This window comes from Papaver somniferum, chromosome 6 (genome assembly GCF_003573695.1).
Source record: "Papaver somniferum cultivar HN1 chromosome 6, ASM357369v1, whole genome shotgun sequence".
NCBI classification, from domain to species: domain Eukaryota; kingdom Viridiplantae; phylum Streptophyta; class Magnoliopsida; order Ranunculales; family Papaveraceae; genus Papaver; species Papaver somniferum.
In genome coordinates, this window is record NC_039363.1 from 66994117 (window position 1) to 67013741 (window position 19625).

Sequence of the window (19625 nt, forward strand, 5' to 3'; positions counted from 1 at the left end):
GGAAACATATTGAAGATGCCTTTGAGCAACAGTTTATGTAGGAAGCAGCTAGAGTGCGGTTTCATAAAGAACATTTCTTTTGTAAGTTATCTAAATTTGTTTTATGAGTTATCTAACGAGGAATAAAAGAATATGCAAATGCTGAGGGTGAGCATACTGCAGGTACACTCCAGAATCGGGCTAAGAATTATACTTTCGGAGTAAGATTTAAAGACTGCATACTTTAATTAGGGAGGATGAAGTTTGTCAGATCTACATCCGAGTCGCACAAAGGATATGGTAATTACGGTAACGCTTCCTTTGGAACAAAGCAACGAAATTCTCATCTACAAAAGGGTTACCCTTCACTTTTCCTTGTTTTCTTCCTTTGTCCTCCAAAGATGCCAACATTTTGGAACAAGAAAGTTCCCGAAGGAAAGGAATATATCCTAGTCACTGAAAATTTCATATAAGTGCCTCACACGTTCCCTATCAAGTAGAAATGCAATTTGGACATCTCAGACTGAAAATACAAGGTCGCTAGACCTGACTTAAGCATTTACATTTTTTTTTATGATACTGACTTAAGCATTTACATTATGATTTAATCAGAATGAGAGTTTTGATCTTGGGCTAAAAGATCACAAAGTTCATGCCCAAAATTGTCAAACTTAATCAAATCAGTAGCTGAAACTCGAACTCTTTTTGCTATATGGAGTTAGCTACTTGATTATCATCTCTAGGAACAAAAATAAAATTGTAGGAATTGAAAAGAGAACTTAAATGTTTAATCTCTCTAACTAAGTTTCTGTTTTTCCAATGAGCTACCCATGGATCTTCTGTAACAGCTTTTATTACTACTCGAGCATCAGACTCAACTTGTATATCATTCAGGTTCATCTCTTTAGCCCATAAAAGAGCATCTCGTACAGCTAGATACTCTCCTTGCTCTGGATTCAGGACTCCATGTTTGAAACTCCCTCTGATCCCATCGCAGTTGCCTGCATAATCACGTAAAACAACACCAATGCCATTTTAATTAGTATCATAATCGAAAGAAGTGTCAACATTAAATTTAGCAATGCCTTGTGCAGGTGGTAACCAATTACACTTGGCATTATAAGTATTGTACAGACCACAAATTAAATTTTTAAGCATTTGCATATTTACTCGCTTTCTTAGATGCTCAGCTAAAACCTCAGGATATGTTTGATGCTAGGGAGAGAAAACAATCCTATGGAATTTTTTTCGTTTATTCTACCGCTGGCGGACCTTGTTGTAAATCCTTCTCCTCTTATAAATCTTCTCTTCTTTTCAAGAAAAAAAAAAGAAATCCTATGGAAAATTTATTTAATGAGTAAAGTTAAGACCATGCTTTACTAAAATAACCTGTTAGAGGGGCTGAACCATGATAATAGTGTCTAGTTGGTTGGTTAGGGGGTGACCTTTCATCAATTAACTTAAGAAAGAAAAAAAAACTCTTTACTTCTAATCATCAACAACGACCAAAAATCAATCATCATCAACAACAATTCAACAATCAATCATCATCAACAACAATTCAACAATAACCCAGGATCAATTATCATCAACAACAATTCAAAATCATCATCAATAACCCTTCCATCAATCAAACAAAAAAAAAATCTTATTCTCTAATTCTAATCAACGACCCAAAATCAATCTATTGCAAATGAGATTGAAATATGCTATTTTTTCTCAATCAAACTCGAAAAAAACGATTTCAGAACCAGTTACGGTTGGCTTTTGGTTTTCAGAAGCCAGCCGTAACTAGTTACAGTTGGCTATTTGGTTTTCAGAAGCCAACCGTAACTAGTTACAGTTGGATTTAGTGAGTTACGGTTGGTTCCGAAAAACCAAATATATCAGTTACGGTTGGATTTAATGAGCTACGCTTGGTTTAGAAAACCAAAAACATGAGTTGCGGTTGGATGTAATGAGTTACGGTTGGCTTTAGTGTTTTACGGTTAGCTTCGCAAAAAAAAAAAAACAACAACAACTGTAACTTTTTACAGTTTTGATAAGGGGCTTTTAGAATTATTACTAGTGACCCCAGTTTGTCTTATTATAGCATCCCTTTAATAGATTCATCAGCCCTTATAACAGATTTCATATTAAATGGGCCCATAATTCTAGGGACTTTGATGTGTTATCAAATGAGGAAAACATGTTATTTCTACGGAAAAATAACTATTCCATGAAATTATTATTATTTTATTTTATTGAAGCATGATAAAACAAAAAGAGCATGCCTAAAAAGCTATTACACGTGGATATTTTGCACCCATTGAATCATTTAATAGAATTTGGTTGAGAATATGTGGGATTGTCTGGTCTCATATTGTTGTTGATAAGTTTCCTACTTGGCTTCCGTCTGTTCCAAAGTTTACCAGGCCATCTTCTTCTTGATTCCTTTATTATAATTGTGTTGTATAGCACATATAGGAATTTGTCGTATTTTATGTTTTATTTCGGAAATCATTTTTGCAATATATCACGGAGCTTCAGCCTCCGATTTTATAAAGCGCATTAGAATTTCCAAATCCGTCTCAAAGATAACTTTGGGTCAATGCCTCTCCATTGCTGTGGTTAATGCCAGTAGAGTTTCCCATGTTTCGGAAATTAGTGTCTTAGTTATTCTTATAGGTTGCGCGAGAGCCATCACAGTTTGAGCACTTGAATCCCTGCAAATAAAACCTGCTCCCGCCATTCCTGGATGTCCCCTATCAGCCCCATCCGTGTTGATCTTTATCCAATCTGGTTCTGGTCTGGTCCATCCTGATAATAATGTTATTGTTGCTTTATTATTTGTTGGGGCGGCATGGATGGTGGTTCTTCAGGTAAAACCTGGGGCATAATCTTTTTTTTTTCCATTCAAATTTATGTTGTTGCTTCAAGGTATGTGCCAGGATGTTGCCGAGGGGTATATGGTGTTGTTTGAAAACTAATTCATTTATGGACGTCCGGAGGTTCCAAAAAAGAAAACATAAAGTTGATACTGAAAGGATGTGGCTAGTGTCTTGCAGAATTTGTGAAATGTTTCTTTGATTGTTTATAGTGATATGGAAGTTGAGGTTGGTTTGGTTTGTCGATAAACGAGATAACAGGATGTTACAGGTAGCTACTGTTATTGGGTAGTGAATAAGCATGTGATCCGTGTTTCTGGTTTCGAAGTTGCACCGGGGGCATTGGTGAGGTTTGATGCGGTATAAAATGAAAAAGGTCGGAAGACATTCATTTATAGCTTTCCACAAGAAAAGCTGAATTTTTGGTGGACCGGGTAAGTTCCACAAGAATTTGGTGGGTGGGAGGGGGATTAGGTGGTAATGGTTGTCTTGTTGTATTAGGAAGTTGTAGCCGATGGCAGTGGTGTATTTTCCTGACTTTGAGTGTAGCCATAGGTTCTTATGCGGGGGCATGTCTAGGGGAAGGTGGATGTTTATAATGTGTTGTACAACATCGAGTGGGAGGTGATTTAGTTGTTCATGGTTTCAGTTATTTGTGAGAGGGTCAATGAGACCAGCTACTGATTGGATTGGGTATCATTGGGTCGGGTCAAGATTTTGAGATTGAGGTATCCAATTTGCTTGAATAGGTGTGTCCAAGTCGTTTCCGATGCGATGAAAAATATGATGTTTAAGTGTAGTTATGAGGGAGGCCATTTGTTTCCATTGTGGGCTGGAGGAAGAAGGAATGTGTATGCTTTCTTGAAATATCGGTTGATTTTGTAGATATTTCTCATTGTATAATATGGTGCAAATGGAATTAGGTTGGTCGTGTATGTTCCAGATTCTTTTCATGAGCAAGGCTTTATTGTGATGACTACTTTTTCTTATGCCGAGACCCCTTGTGTTTGCATAAGGTGGTTTGAATTAGGTATTAAGGAGGTTTTAATGAGTACTAACCTTCCTGCTTGATTAAGGCATTTGGTCATCCATCCTTGATCCTTTCTCGCCAATCGTTGAAGCAATGGGTCGAATATGTGACGAGAGGATCTCCCATATTTGAAATGTACTCCCAGGTATATTGGTGGGGTTGACGATGTTGGCATGTCAAAGAATTCTTGAATAACATCCAAATGATGTTGTTGCAGTCTCGGATGATGAATAATTGTTGATTTTGCTATGTTGATTTCCTGGCCCGCTGAAGAGATGTAGGATTGAAGTAGTCTCTTGAGGTGGTCATTGCTTTTCTGAAATGCCTTGTAAGTGATTAGGAGGTCGTCCGCAAACATTAGATGCAATATAGGTGGAGCTTTTCGAGAGATGTTCAGCCATTTTACAATGTTTTGGGCTTCCATATTGCTAGGTTGGTCGAAAGGATTACTGCACATATTATGAAAATATAGGAAGATAGAGGATCTCCCTGTAGAATGCCTCTCATAGGGGTGATGTATCCATGAGAAGTATCATTGATGTTAATTGAGTAGGTCACTGTAGTGATGCATAGCATAATATAACCTACAAATATGGTTGGAAATCCCATTTTTTTGAATGTTGTTTTGATGAAGCGCCAATCTAAGCTATCATAAGCTTTCTTAATATCCAGTTTAAGGGCTATTTTTGGATCTTTGGTGAGAGCTGAGGTTTTAATGTGATGAAATAGTTCTCCAGCAATTGCTATGTTATCATGTATTGATCTTTGTGGGACGAAAGTGCTCTGGTATGGACATATTATAAATGGTAGGAGAGGGCGTATGCGATTTACCAGGATTTCCCGAGCATATGTCACATACCACGATGCTCAGAAAATCTCCAAGGTTTGAACAACAAACTAAGATTTTCTGAACATCCATCTTGTACCGCATACCCAGGAATCCTAAGAGAGTCCTCAACACTACAGAGAATATCGATTTGTATCTGTTGATGGTGGTTTTTAGTTCAAAGGATAAAATCGTAAACCCTGTATTTAATGCGATGTCATCCTGCAAAGGAACATAAGCTATTTAAAAGCAATGAGTGCTTAAGCCTCTTCGCTCACATATGTATTGAGCAATTCAATATATCGGTATATATGAAATTTAATCAGAATGGTGCGTGCAACAACAATCCAAAAATATTCTGTGAATTTTATCTTTCACAAGCATTATTCACTAATGCATGATTTGCCTAGTATTTTCTTATGCTATGTTCCCAGCCGAACTCTCAATATTGACATGATGATTAAATGTTCACTCTCAGCAGAGTATCATGAGTCTCCCGAAGTGCCGATATTGAGATCTGCATGAAAAAACTCACATAGGCTGCATCATCCTCTGACAAAGAGATTAGCGTGTTTATACACCTTTTAATTAAAAGATAGCGCGATTGAACGCTTTTAAATTCCTTAAAGGAAATCCAGACTGTCCATATCAATCTTAAGAAACGATCATGGCCACTTGATTTTTCCACACGATTTAATAGGTCTAGCCTATTCCTAACAGGACTAGGCGATCGTCACGATAAATACCGGCGGGCCCACTAGCATCCCTGCCGGTCGAAACTCCTTATCTCATCCGTTGCACACTCAAACGATTACCTGAACATGGACGTTCACGCTATTAAAAATAAGGCTTAAACGAGCTAGACCGACATGACAGTCTTAGAAGCATCACATCCGTCCAACTTAGCCAGCCAAGTTGGACGGCGTAGATCGTGTTTTGGGCGATCAAAGAGGCACCGTTTTGTTCACCGGAAACTCACCTTCATCTTTAGCTGATCGAACCTCACCGACAATCCGTAGGCGCATCAAAACGATTGCCCAAAGTAGGATGATCGCGCTGTTGAAAAATAGCTCAAACGAGCTAAGACCGGCCAAAACGGTCTCAAAACATCACGACCGCCCAACTTAGCTAGCCTAGTTGGACGACTTAGATTTTCCTTCGAATAATTAAAGAAGTGCTAACGTGTTCACTATCGACCCAACTCCACACTTGGTCGATCGACTTGCTCATAACAAGACCAGAGCACATCAAATCGCCGGCCCAAAGTAGGGATAACGTGCCGTTTGAAAACCCTAAAAAATGCTTTGCGGCAACACACTACTGTCGCAAATCAGTCGTGTACGTCCAACTTAGCCAGCCTAGTTGGACGGCTTAGATTGCGTTTCAGATGATCAAGAAGGTGGACATGAGTTCACCGCCGGTCCAACTTCATTACCATTCAATCGACTTGCCTGTGAGAAGTCAATAACGCATCGAATCGCTCGATTGAACTAGATTAGTCGCGGATGTTCTAAACCCTAATTCATGTTTGCGGCAGTATGCTACTATCGCAAATCGATCGTGACCACTCATCTTCGCCAGCCGAATCGAGTGGCTTAGATCCGATCTTAGATGACCCAGGAAATGTTAACTCACTCACTAGCGGCTCATCTTCGCACATGGACAAGCGGCATGTTCGAATATACGCCCAATGCTTTGATTCGAATAGCCAAAATAGGGAGGGCTACACGGCCCTTAAACCCTAAACTACATCAACGACAATATACAACTGCCGCAAATCAATCACGACCGTCCGACTTCGCCATCCTAGTCGGACGGTGTAGATTTATTTTATGAAAACTAACAAAGCAGCATTGTGATAGTTGGCCACTCTTTCTCCACAGGAAGTGATCGACCAAGTCATAGCACTCCCATAGGGTCCTCAAACGATCACCCAAAGATGGACTCTCAATATTGACATGACATGACATGACGATTAAATGTTCACTCTCAGCAGAGTAGCATGAGTCTCCCGAAGTGTCAGTATTGAGATCTACATGAAAACACTCACATAGGCTGCATCATCCTCTGACAAAGAGATTAGCGTGTTTATACGCCTTTTAATTAAAAGTTAGCGCAATCGAATGTGTTTAAATTCCTTGATGGAAATCCAGACTGTCCATAAGAAACGATCACAGCCACATGATTTGGCTACACAATTTAATAGGTCTAGCCTACTCCTAACAGGACTAGGCTATCGTCACGATAAACACCGGCGGGCCCACTAGCATCCCGGCCGGTCGAGACTCCTTAGCTCATCCGCTGCACACTCAAACGATGGCCTGGACATGGACGTTCACGCTATTAAAAAGAAGGCTCAAACGAGCTAGAACGACCACGACGGTCTTAGAAGCATCACATACGTCCAACTTAGCCAGCAAAGTTGGACAACGTAGATCGTTTTTTTGGCGATCAAAGAGGCGACCGACAACTCACCTTCATCTTTAGCCGATCGAACCTCACCCGACAATTCGTAGGCGCATCAAAACGATTGCCCAAAGTAAGATGATCGCGCTGTTGAAAAATAGCTCAAACGAGCTAAGACCGGCCAAAACAGTCTCAAAACATCACGACCTCACAACTTAGCTAGCCTAGTTGGACGGCTTAGATTTTCCTTCGAATAAATAAATAAGTGCTAACGTGTTCACCATTGAATCAACTCCACACTTGGTCGATCGACTTGCTCATAACAAGACCAGAGCACATCAAATCGCCGGCCCAAAGTAGGGAGAACGCGTCGTTTGAAAACCCTAAAAAATGCTTTGCGGCAACACATTACTGTCGCAAATCAGTCGTGTCCGTCCAACTTAGACATCCTAGTTGGACGGCTTAGATTGCATTTCAGACGATCAAGAAGGTGGAAATGAGTTCACCACCGGTCCAACTTCATTTCCATTCAATCGACTTGCCTATAAGAAGTCAATAACGCATCGAATCGCTCGATTGAACTAGAGTAATCGCGGATATTCTAAACCCTAATTCATGTTTGCGGCAGTATGCTACTATCGCAAATTGATCGTGACCACTCATCTTTGTCAGCCGAATCAAGTGGCTTAGATCCGATCTTAGATGACCCAAGAAATTTCAACGCACTCACTAGCGGATCATCTTCACACATGGACAAGCGGCCTGTTCGAATCAACGCCCAGTGCTTTGATTCGACTAGCAAGAATAGGGAGGGCCACACGGCCCTTAAACCCTAAATTACATCAACGGCAATATACAACTACCACAAATCAATCACGACCGTCCGACTTCGCCAGCCTAGTGGGACGGTGTTGATTTATTTTCAGAAAACTAACAAAGCAGCATTGTGATTGCTGGCCACTCTTCCTCCACAGGAAGTGATCGACCAAGTCATAGCACGCCCATAGGATCCTCAAACGATCACCCAAAGATGGATGGTCGTGCTAATTTTAAGACGCTCAATCCGTGACTGATTTGATCGAGCTCAAAAACAGCGATGTTTCTAACACATTGATTATTTTCAGCTGCTTATTCGAAAGCGATGCTTTACATACATCGATTATAAGCAATGCTTTATAAATATTGGTTTCACAAATAATTTATTATTTGACCAAGAGCACTGTGTGCTTCTTTCAGCAACGAGTCCCACGACTCAACCCACTTACTCGAGACATCGAACATGTCACAAACTTGGGGATGCTCACTGGGGTATTGGTCTGGCGGTTTACAGCGTGCGGCGTGCAACGCGCCCATTACGAGAAAGTGTCAATAAAGGAAGGATGGTTAACAGCAATGAGATAGTGGGTGAACGTGTGATTAATCTTCCCTCATAATGGAAACACGATGATCACCACCTTCCGCACAAACCCTTTTCTCCACTACTTAACTTCCTCCACTTCCTAAGAGATTAGGGTGCGCTCAATGACTTGTATAAATAGGTCTTAAACCTATTCAAACGGACAGAGAACACAAGTGTTATCAACGCAAGTATCCAGAAACCATTTTTTGATACAAGTGATAAAACAGCCACACCTTCATAATTCAACATTCTGATCTCAAACACCTTCTTCGCTTCCCTCCTCAAGATCAACCCTTCTCCTTCACCTTGTGACCGAATTGAATCTGGAACGACCATTTCTTGGTTTAGGCCAGAGTCTTACAGATTGAACTCTCGAACTCAAAAGTACTCATGTGCAGTACATTTGTTTAGGGTTTGAATTCGTTTCTCATCAACACACCCAAATTTACCAAAAAACAGTAGAATCAGTTTTTAACCTCAAACAATTGGCGACCACAGTGGGAGATTAATCTTTCGGTTACAAGATCAATTTTCAAATTTCATTCCAATTTTTATCGAATTCAAGATGGTGGATCTTAGGTCTGGATCAGCGACAAATCCCGATGTTACTGGCGCTGACAACACCTCTGGTGTCAACATTCCTGCCGGTGACACCACTGTACCGCCTACCAACACGATCAACGCATATCGTGGCACTACATCCTCTACCACCAACACCAACGATGCAGGAAACATTCCCTTTGTCATGACACCTCCAATCACCATATCCAGAGCCGCTGCCGGCCCTCCCAATGTTCTTTCAATTGTAACGCCCCCGGTTGTTACCAGAGCTACTGCCACTCCCCATCAGGACAAGAGACTGGAGGATCCATAGGAGGCCAACCCCCTATTACCATTTTCGATTTGATGGAAAGACAAGAAGTTCCCGCTAAGGCTCAGATGGACATGGCCACAACTCAGAAAGAGGTACTCACTTTCCTCAAGACGCTAACCGAATCAACACTTTTGGCGCAAGCACTTCAACAGAGCGTGCATTCATAGATGAGGAAGTTTGTGTTGCTCTTGAGCGCTCAAGATAAAGGAATCAGCCGTCCAACTTTGTCACACGTGAGTATCTGGAGAATCTCCTCCAAAATCGAAGCAAGGAAAACCCGATGGACATGCACCAGCATCAATCTCTGTATCCTCCTGATGTGCAAAGAGTCCCTCTTCCGAGAGGATACTCCTGTCATCAATTATACCTTTATGACGGAACAGGTAATGCTCGTGAACACATCTCTCGTTTTCTAGAGTCATTAGAAGAGCACGAATACAATCATGTCCTCCGCCTGGAAGAGTTCTCAAAGTCACTTACCGGGAGGGCTACACATGGTACAACAACATTACACCAAACCGCATAGCCAATTGGATTTAGACACTATGATCCAAATGTGACTGAACATCAATTACTAGAGTTGTGCATTAATGGCATGGCACCTGTCATCGCGTTTTACTGGAGAACCTGCGCTTTCAGACGTTCTCTCAACTTCATGAAGATGCTAAGAAGTTGACTACAACAGCACCAGCCTTGCTGGAAGGAATCAGACCCACCAGGAATGAAGATACACGTGAGATTCGAGGAAATAGATGTCTCATCAACAAACAATACAACACTCAACCCTATGTAAGCGTGGTGAGTGTAGGAGGAAAGAGAAAAGCTCTAGTTGCAGAACAACAACTCAAACGTGCAACACCAGCGCATCAAACGACCCCATCCCGAAAGGCCGCGGCTAAAGACTCCTGCACAACAAAAAGAAACTGGAGATGCTGCTCCAAATTTCCCGTTCCCGATCGATGAAGTGATTGAACTCCTGGAAGTATGGATTCAAGATGATGCCATCAAACTACCTCCTATCAGCCGCCCACCAACTCAGGAACAAATGGCAAACCCCAAATATTGTCGTTACCACAGATGCAGGAGAACTTCAATTAGGCACTGAGGGAGTTCGCAGAGACCCTCTTCCCGTCAGGAGTTGCATAGTTCTTGGGGACTCCTTCCACGAAACCGTACAGACCATGATGGAGCATTTATGCAAACAATAATATTCTAGTTTCAGCACACAGGGAATCAGGGAAGAGCTGCTTCACAAAAAAAAAAGGGAGAATAAACTCGCATGCGTGATTTATTAAAGCCCGTCAATATTCATGGTGGTGGCCGACCAAGGTTTATGCTCGTAGCTGCCACTCCTTCCTTTCAAGATCCATAGACCACTCTTCACTACCAAGATTTGTGCTTGTAGTCATCACTCGTCCTTTTCGAGGATCGTGATCACATCCATCCAAGCTCCAGCCAACCTGTTTTGTACATAGTCATCAGCAAGCACAGGATAGAATCACGTAAAACCACACTTGGGGACTGAGGCTCAACATGAAATTCCTTCCCCGTAAGTCAAGGACTTCTTTAACACAAAAGAGACGGTCAATCAAGAAGCATGTAATTTGCAAGCGAAAATCAAACTGAAGGTTGGTCGAATCCTTAACCATTATTGTTATCTCCCCTATTTCGAATAACGATTGCCAGCATTGCATGAGTTGAGATGTTACAGTAGAAACGATATTGTTTCCCATGAGGAGAAAACACGACTTGTCGTCCAACACTGTTTGTGTGCCGTCTTCCCTGACCTATCATATCGCCTCAGAAGAACGGGAATAACTCATATTTCGAAATCAAGGGTTAAGGGCGCCCTCACTGGAGTTCTCTCTTGAATCCGCTTCAACGCTCTCTCCAGAAGAAGCCGCTTCAACGCACACCCTCTCCTGAAGCCGCTTCAACGCTCTCTCCAGAAAAAGCCGCTTCAACGCACGCTCTCTCCTGAAGCCGTTTCAACGCTCTCTCCAGAATAAGCCACTTCAACGTACGCTCCAGAATCCACTTCAACGCACGCTCTAGAAGCCGCTTCAACACACGCTCTCTCCTGAAGCCGCTTCAACGCTCTCTCCAGAAGAAGCTGCTCCAATGCACGCTCCAGAAGCCTCTTCAACGCATGTTCTCTTCTGAAGCCGCTTCAACTCTCTCTCCAGAAAAAGCCGCTTCAACGCTCTCTCTCCCGAAGCCGCTTCAACATTCTCCCCCGAAGCCGCTTCAGCGCTCTTTTCAGAGGCCGAAGACGCTCCAACATCTTATCAGCAAAAGCAATGGAAGTACGTCTTTCAAGAGAAAATAAGCTCGGGATAATTACACCTGGAGACTGCCAGAACAGGATGCCTTCACGTCCCTCAACCAGTTTATTTCTAATATCAGCATCATCACTGTTGAATCCTTACGAGCCGCAGAAAATTCTCAACACGAAGACGTACATGTGCATCAAAGACCCCAAAAGTACAAATCGGAGATGTTTTCACGTATCCAGCCACGCCATCGAATCTGAAGTGTAATTGGGGACTGATCATCGTATCCCATTCCGTACAACCATCCAAGATTCAGAAGACGGTTCAAAAGATGTCACTTGGAACGAAGTCCTTAAATATTTGCGGAACAGCGTCCATCCTTTTACCTACCTAGACGTTACGCCACAAATCTTCAAGAAGCGTGTAGTATGCAAGAGGAATATCAAACAAAATAATGGGAGAGCTCAGATTGCAAAATCATGTACACAGGATCTACTCCAACCTTACTGAGGAGCGCTACGTCTAAAGTTTCAAGGTATTGCGAGATCTTTCTAAGAATTTGGATTTCTTAGTCGGGAGATTTCATTCATTCATCCAACTGGAAACATAAAATCATAAAAGCGGCATGAATGAGGGATTATTATTCGATCAAGCCCTGGCTCCATCCACATGAAACAAATACTACTAAACATCAAAGAAGTGTCATCAACGCCAGGGCCAATAGCACCTTCACTAGAGTCCTCTCCGGAGCTTCTTCAACATCCTCTCCAGAAGCCGTTTCAACATCCTCTTGAGCTGCTTCAACATCTTTTTCAGAAATTTCTTTAGCAGCCTTTAAAGGATATTCCTCATGATAGGGCTCGTCCACATCAGAGTCGAGGATTATGATGTCGTCATGAAAAGGGTATTCATGTTTATCCAGGAGTTCATGTTATTCTCTACCCTCCTTATCTTTAGCCGGGAAGCAAACCTTTCATCCCTAGCACTTGTTAGCTGAGATGCTTCACCACACCTCCACTTTTCCTCCATGCTAACCGAAGCCAGGAAAGCTAGGACGCTCTCTCGAACGAAACTCAGATGTACAAGGGACTTGGAATGCAGGTTGAGATCCCAACCAACAGTATTCCTAATCTACCTGGGGCCAACCGACATCATGCTAGGGGAAAGCTTACCTGGACGCCTCTTGAACGTGAAATGTTCCAAGGACAGGACGACCCATCTCTCCTGGTAACATCTAACATTGTATCATAAGTTTTACCTTTATTTGTCACCATCTAGTGCTTACCCCGCAACAATGTCATTGTTACGTACTAAGCAGGGGACTTAATGTTGATGGTGGTTTTTAGTTCAAGGGATAAAATCGTAAATCCTGTATTTAATGCGCTGTCATCCTGCAAAGAAACATAAGCCATTTAAAATCAATGAGTGCTTAAGCCTCTTCGCTCACATATATATTGAGCAATTCAATATATCTGTATATATGAAATTTACTCAGAATGGTGCGTGCAACAACAATCCCAAAATATTCTGTGAATTTTATCTTTCACCAACATTATTCACTAATGCATGACTTGCCTAGTATTTTCTTATGCTATGTTCCCAGCCGAACTCTCAATATTGACATGACATGACGATTAAATGTTCACTCTCAGCAGAGTATCATGAGTCTCCCGAAGTGCCGATATTGAGATCTGCATGAAAAAACTCACACAGGCTGCATCATCCTCTGACAAAGAGATTAGCGTGTTTATACACCTTTTAATTAAAAGATAGCGCGATCAAATGCTTTTAAATTCCTTAAAGGAAATCCAGACTGTCCATATCAATCTTAAGAAACGATCATGGCCACTTGATTTTTCCACACGATTTAATAGGTCTAGCCTACTCCTAACAGGACTAGGCGATCGTCACGATAAATACCGGCGGGCCCACTAGCATCCCTGCAGGTCGAAACTCCTTATCTCATCCGTTGCACACTCAAACGATTGCCTGAACATGGACGTTCACGCTATTAAAAAGAAGGCTTAAACGATCTAGACCGACATGACAGTCTTAGAAGCATCACATCCGTCCAACTTAGCCAGCCAAGTTGGACGGCGTAGATCGTGTTTTGGGCGATCAAAGAGGCACCGTTTTGTTCACCGGCAACTCACCTTCATCTTTAGCTGATCGAACCTCACCCAGCAATCCGTAGGCGCATCAAAACGATTGCCCAAAGTAGGATGATCGCGATGTTGAAAAATAGCTCAAACGAGCTAAGACCGGCAAACGGTCTCAAAACATCACGACCGCCCAACTTAGCTAGCCTAGTTGGACGGCTTAGATTTTCCTTCGAATAATTAAAGAAGTGCTAACGTGTTCACTATCGACCCAACTCCACACTTGGTCGATCGACTTGCTCATAACAAGACCAGAGCACATCAAATCGCCGGCCCAAAGTAGGGATAACGTGCCGTTTGAAAACCCTAAAAAATGCTTTGCGACAACACACTACTGTCGCAAATCAGTCGTGTACGTCCAACTTAGCCAGCCTAGTTGGACGGCTTAGATTGCATTTCAGATGATCAAGAAGGTGGACATGAGTTCACCGCCGGTCCAACTTCATTACCATTCAATCGACTTGCCTGTGAGAAGTCAATAACGCATCGAATCGCTCGATTGAACTAGATTAGTCGCGGCTGTTCTAAACCCTAATTCATGTTTGCGGCAGTATGCTACTATCGCAAATCGATCGTGACCACTCATCTTCGCCAGCCAAATCGAGTGGCTTAGATCCGATCTTAGATGACCCAGGAAATGTTAACTCACTCACTAGCGGCTCATCTTCGCACATGGACAAGCGGCATGTTCGAATCTACGCCCAATGCTTTGATTCGAATAACCAAAATAGGGAGGGTCACACGGCCCTTAAACCCTAAACTACATCAACGACAATATACAACTGCCGCAAATCAATCACGACCGTCCGACTTCGCCATCCTAGTCGGACGGTGTAGATTTATTTTATGAAAACTAACAAAGCAGCATTGTTATCGTTGGCCACTCTTCCTCCACAGGAAGTGATCGACCAAGTCATAGCATTCCCATAGGGTCCTCAAACGATCACCCAAAGATGGACGGTCGTGCTACTTTTAAGACGCTAAATCCGTGACTGATTCGATCGAACTCAAAAACAGCGATGCTTCTAATACATCGATTCTTTTAAGCTGCTTATTCGAAAGTGATGCTTTACATACATCGATTATAAGCAATGCTTTATAAATATTGGTTTCACAAATAATTTATTATTTGACTAAGAGTACTGTGTGCTACTTTCAACAACGAGTCCCACGACTCGACCCACTTACTCGAGACATCAAACATGCCAAAAATTGGGGGATGCTTACTGGGGTATTGGTCTAGCGGTTTACAGCGTGCGGTGTGCAACACGCCCATTACGAGAAAGTGTCAGGAAAGAATGGACGGTTAACAACAATGAGATAGTGGGTGAACGTGTGATTAATCTTCCCTCATAATGGAAACACGATGATCACCACCTTCCGCACAAACCCACTTCTCCACTACTTAACTTCCTACACTTCCTAAGAGATCAGGGTGTGCTCAATGACTTGTATAAATAGGTTTTCAACCTATTCAAACGGACAGACAACACAAGTGTTATCAACGCAAGTAGCCAGAAACCATTTTCTGATACAAGTCATAAAACAGCCACACCTTCATAATTCAACATTCTGATCTCAAACACCTTCTTCGCTTCCCTCCCTAACACTACACCAGAAGCAGTACAACGTTATACCCGTTGCACACCTTAAAATACGTTGCACAAAATGTTAGTTTATAGGAAAGAAAAGGAAAAAAAAAAGGACACGCTTGTATATATTAAATTAGTTTGAGGGCTAAATTGTCTATCTAATTTATGTTATCTTCCTTTTATTTTCTTTTTTCTTATTTTCTTTTTATTTTCTTATCTCTTAGGCATCGAGTTATCCTACCCCTTTTTTTCTTTTCTTCCAACCCTAAGCGGTATCTCCGAATCAAACCCCAAGTTTTCATAAATCAAACCCTGTTTCTCCAACTCTAAACCCTAGATTTCTACTACAGGTATAATCATCTCTAACTCCCTAACCATTTTCAGATCTTAATTTGTTCTTACTGTCGTGGGTTTCATTTGTTTGCTTAGTTTAATTTGGGGTTTTTTATTTGGTGAACTATTTTCTTCGATTTCTTGTCTAGGTTTGGTAGATGTGCTAATTTAAATCTGGGTTTGTGTTTGATTTTATGTTGTGGTATTAATTGATTATTGTTTGTTTGTTCTCTCTTTTTTTTTTCTATCTCTGGATCTGTACGACGAGTAAGATGTACTCGAATCTCTTGTAGTTTGTAGTGATTGATTTCATTTTTTTCTTTCAATTCGGTTGAATCTGGATCTTCGATTGAAGATTTAACTGGATGACAAGTTTGATTCAATTATGAAACTGATTTGAGTTTTTTGAACCTATTTTGAGTTTCTCATCCGAACTTTTCTTGCTGAGATATGAATTTTGAAGTGAAATCCTCCAGAAAATCTTTGGAGTTTTCTTTTGGAATTTCAGATCGAAGTTATCATCATACATCTAATGTTTATGTTTTCCGTGAAAGGTGATTGACAGCACAAGTGTTAGAATGGTTATTATTCTTGCAGCTGAAGATTATGAATGCTCATATAACCTTTTTATAAACTTTGATCTTCATTTAGTTCTGAGTTCGGTGGTGTTAAGAATCTGAAGTCTTTTTTTTTTATGCTACTAACCTGTCAAATAGAAGTTCATTTTAAGTAATATAGGTTCGTCAGTATAGAAATACTAGATGTTTCAGCAGTAATGCAGGAGGATAGCTAGTACATTAGTACAGTAGGTTAAGTTAGTGTGTATTCGTCTAGGTAAGTTGTTTGTGAAGATACTTCACAGAATGGTAAGAAACTGCAGTTCATATTTGGATATGAACATTTATGATGGCTGGTATGTTACTGCAGAAAACTATGGTGTGAAACCCTATCTTCCTTCCCTTATAATGGTATATACAATGTCTGGATAATTGGCATATGTGACTATGGTGTTAATCCTTCTTTTTTTTTGTGGTTGATCGAAGTTGTATTAGTTTTAGCTTACAACAATTTCTTCACTTTCAGTTATCTGTGTATACTTTTTTAGAGCACTTTCAGTTGTCTGTGTATACTTTTTTAGAGCACAACAGTTATGTGGTGATGTCATACTACCTAGTTGTTGGCACACATTATTTATAGAAGACTATCAATAGCCTAATATTATCAGGATGCCAACTCTTTTACTTCTGCAGGATGCTGTTTTATAAAATATGCAACTTCCGAGGATGCTGAGAGGGCTATTAGAGCTTTGCACACTTAACCTGGGGTGAGTTTATTGTTTTTTTGGGTCTTAATAGTCTCCTTATATATTTGTCCGTTTTCACTCATTTTTATTTCTGTGTTTCAGGGACGGGACCTATACAAGTTAGATATGTTGATGGAGAAAGGGAGCGCCTTGGTAATTATCTTCCTAATTAAGTTTATGTATCATTCTTAGGTTGTGTTTAGTTTTCTTATACATATATATTTTTTTGTATTATGTTTGTCTGTCGTAGAAGCAGTTGAGCACAAGTTGTTCGTTGGGTTTATGAACAGACACATTGCAGAGAAAGAGTTGGTTGCGGCATCCAAATATAGTACAATACTATGGGACTGAGACGGTAAGTATTCGGCTGATGGTTTCAAAAATATCATACTTGTAGACTTCTTGTGATTTCCATCTGATGAATATTTGCTTACTATCGTGACATTAACTCTTCATGAATTGCAATATCACGTTGATTCTATCCTCCCATAAACATGCTTTCTTATAACTATTCAATCTCAAATAAGAGATGATTCCATACTTACTCTGTGCTATGACTTGTGACATTTCTTCCATTTTGAGGAAATTAAATGGCAGCTGATGCCTTGAAGATTTTTCCTTTTTTTTTTGTCAACTGATGGTCTAATATGTTTTTCTGGAAGAGGTAGATGATAGGCTTTTTATCTATGTGGAATATATATCTGGTGGCTCCATCTATAAGCTCCTTCAAGACTATGGGCAGTTTGGTGAACTAGCAATACGTAGCTATACCCAACAAATTCTTTCAGGGCTTGCTTATTTGCATGCAAAGAATACAGTTCACAGGTACTCTCTTCTCATTTTAAAACATTGAGGGTAATAATGATGTGGACTGTGGTGTCTAATTTATGTAAGTAATGCAATCCTTCTGGTTGATGTCCTTATTGCTGGCAAGACAACTGGAGATATAAATATAAATGTTATGAGGAAGCAGTTCTATTTAGTTCAACTCGGATCCTTATAGCCATTGGAGCTGGAGGTCAAAGAAACTCATTACATGATCGGTGCTATGGATGGTTTTGGAAGTACCTTAGGTTTGGAGTTCTAATCCTGCTCGTAAGGTGAGCAGCTCTAAAACCCCAGTTTGAAAGAGTTTTTGCAAGCGAAGGATGTGACCAATCGTTTCGTCATATGGATATTCGAATCTAGTAGATGACAAGAAAATCCAGCAATCTATTTCTTTGTTTGTTGTTGCTTGATTTGGATCAGGTTCATATTTTTTGCATGTAACATCTCACAAATCAAATCAGTTTCATTGATAGAAGATTTCGTGTGCAACCAGAACTGATTTTAGTCAGAATTCAAACTGATATAGGCTGATTGATATAGCTTTTGCATCTGTTCTTCTATTTTCTAATCAAGTGCTGATTGTTTCTTGATATGTAACTTGTTCTTCATCATCTCCGCCTGCAATTTCCGGTGTTTGTACTTAACCTTGTAATTGATATCAACTCTTGAAGGAAAATTAGGTCTGAACATGAGCAGATAACATCTCGCATTATGGGTTGGTTGATGTACAATGGTATATGAAGGTGCAAAATATATATTAAGGTGCAGAAATCTTCCAGAGCTATCGTCGGAAATTTTTTCACCTGTAAATAGTTTTGCAACGTATATAAATGTTGCGCAAATTAGTGTAATACGTTGCCTAAACTAAGGTATCGTTGCACAAATTTAAAATACGTTGCAAATATTTAAGTATCCGTTACTCAAATTGCAAAATAAAAGGTTGCTAAACCAGTTGACCAACGACTATATACGTCGCACAAGTTATTTTGTGTAACGGATTTTGGCGTTCTACAAAAATTTGCTAAGCCATATTCCCAACGGGTATAGGCGTTGGTTAAATTCATTGAACACTTTATATGCGTCCCAAATCGGTTGTTTTGGTGTAGTGTAAGATCAACCCTTCTCCTTCACCTTGTGACCGAATTGAATCTGGAGCGACTATTTCTTGGTTTAGGCCAGAGTCTTACAGATTGATCTCTCGAACTCAAAAGTACTCCTGTGCATTATATTTGTTTAGGATTTGAATTCGTTTCTCATCAACACACCCAAATTTACCAAAAAACAGTAGAATCAGTTTTTACCCTCAAACAGTATCCCTTAAGCATATGGCCCATGCCATATACTCAAGATTTCAAAAAGGATGTCTCAACACAGGATCCTAAGTGCACGTCCCTTACCGCGACACCAGGAATCCACAAAGCTCACAATTTTAAAAGGGTCATTGAATATGACAGGCGTTTATTAATGCAGTAGTGTGAGAACCAAACTATTATGCCAGATCAAAAGGATGCAAGCTTCTGTCCCATATAGTCTTTCAGATTGAGGAGATAGCCAGCCTGACAACACATACCGTTTCATAAGGATAAGGGGGTGATCAGTCAAAATGTATTCCTACCGTTCCGAACGGTCTTCTAGGTAACCAACTAACTGGTGGGTCACAAATTACGGCATGGAAAACCCAGAACTCTGAATTAAGTCTAACATGATTCACGCAACAGTTATCCTACTCTTCCAACTGATTATTTCTCTTTGAATT

At 40.7% G+C, this 19625-nt stretch overlaps 1 long non-coding RNA gene across 6 annotated transcripts; it reads left to right on the plus strand.

Moving 5' to 3' along the window:
* The first annotated feature begins 15631 nt into the window (after positions 1–15631).
* On the plus strand, positions 15632–18513 carry LOC113285740. Of its 6 annotated transcripts, none has more exons than XR_003328900.1 (5): positions 15632–15755; positions 16989–17062; positions 17144–17194; positions 17292–17866; positions 17976–18513. It is a non-coding gene; the product is annotated as an uncharacterized LOC113285740 (long non-coding RNA). The 6 variants fall into 6 exon arrangements; XR_003328899.1 differs by having other exon boundaries at positions 17292–17396; positions 17706–18513; XR_003328898.1 differs by having other exon boundaries at positions 17292–17396; positions 17710–18513.
* The last annotated feature ends 1112 nt before the right edge of the window (positions 18514–19625 follow it).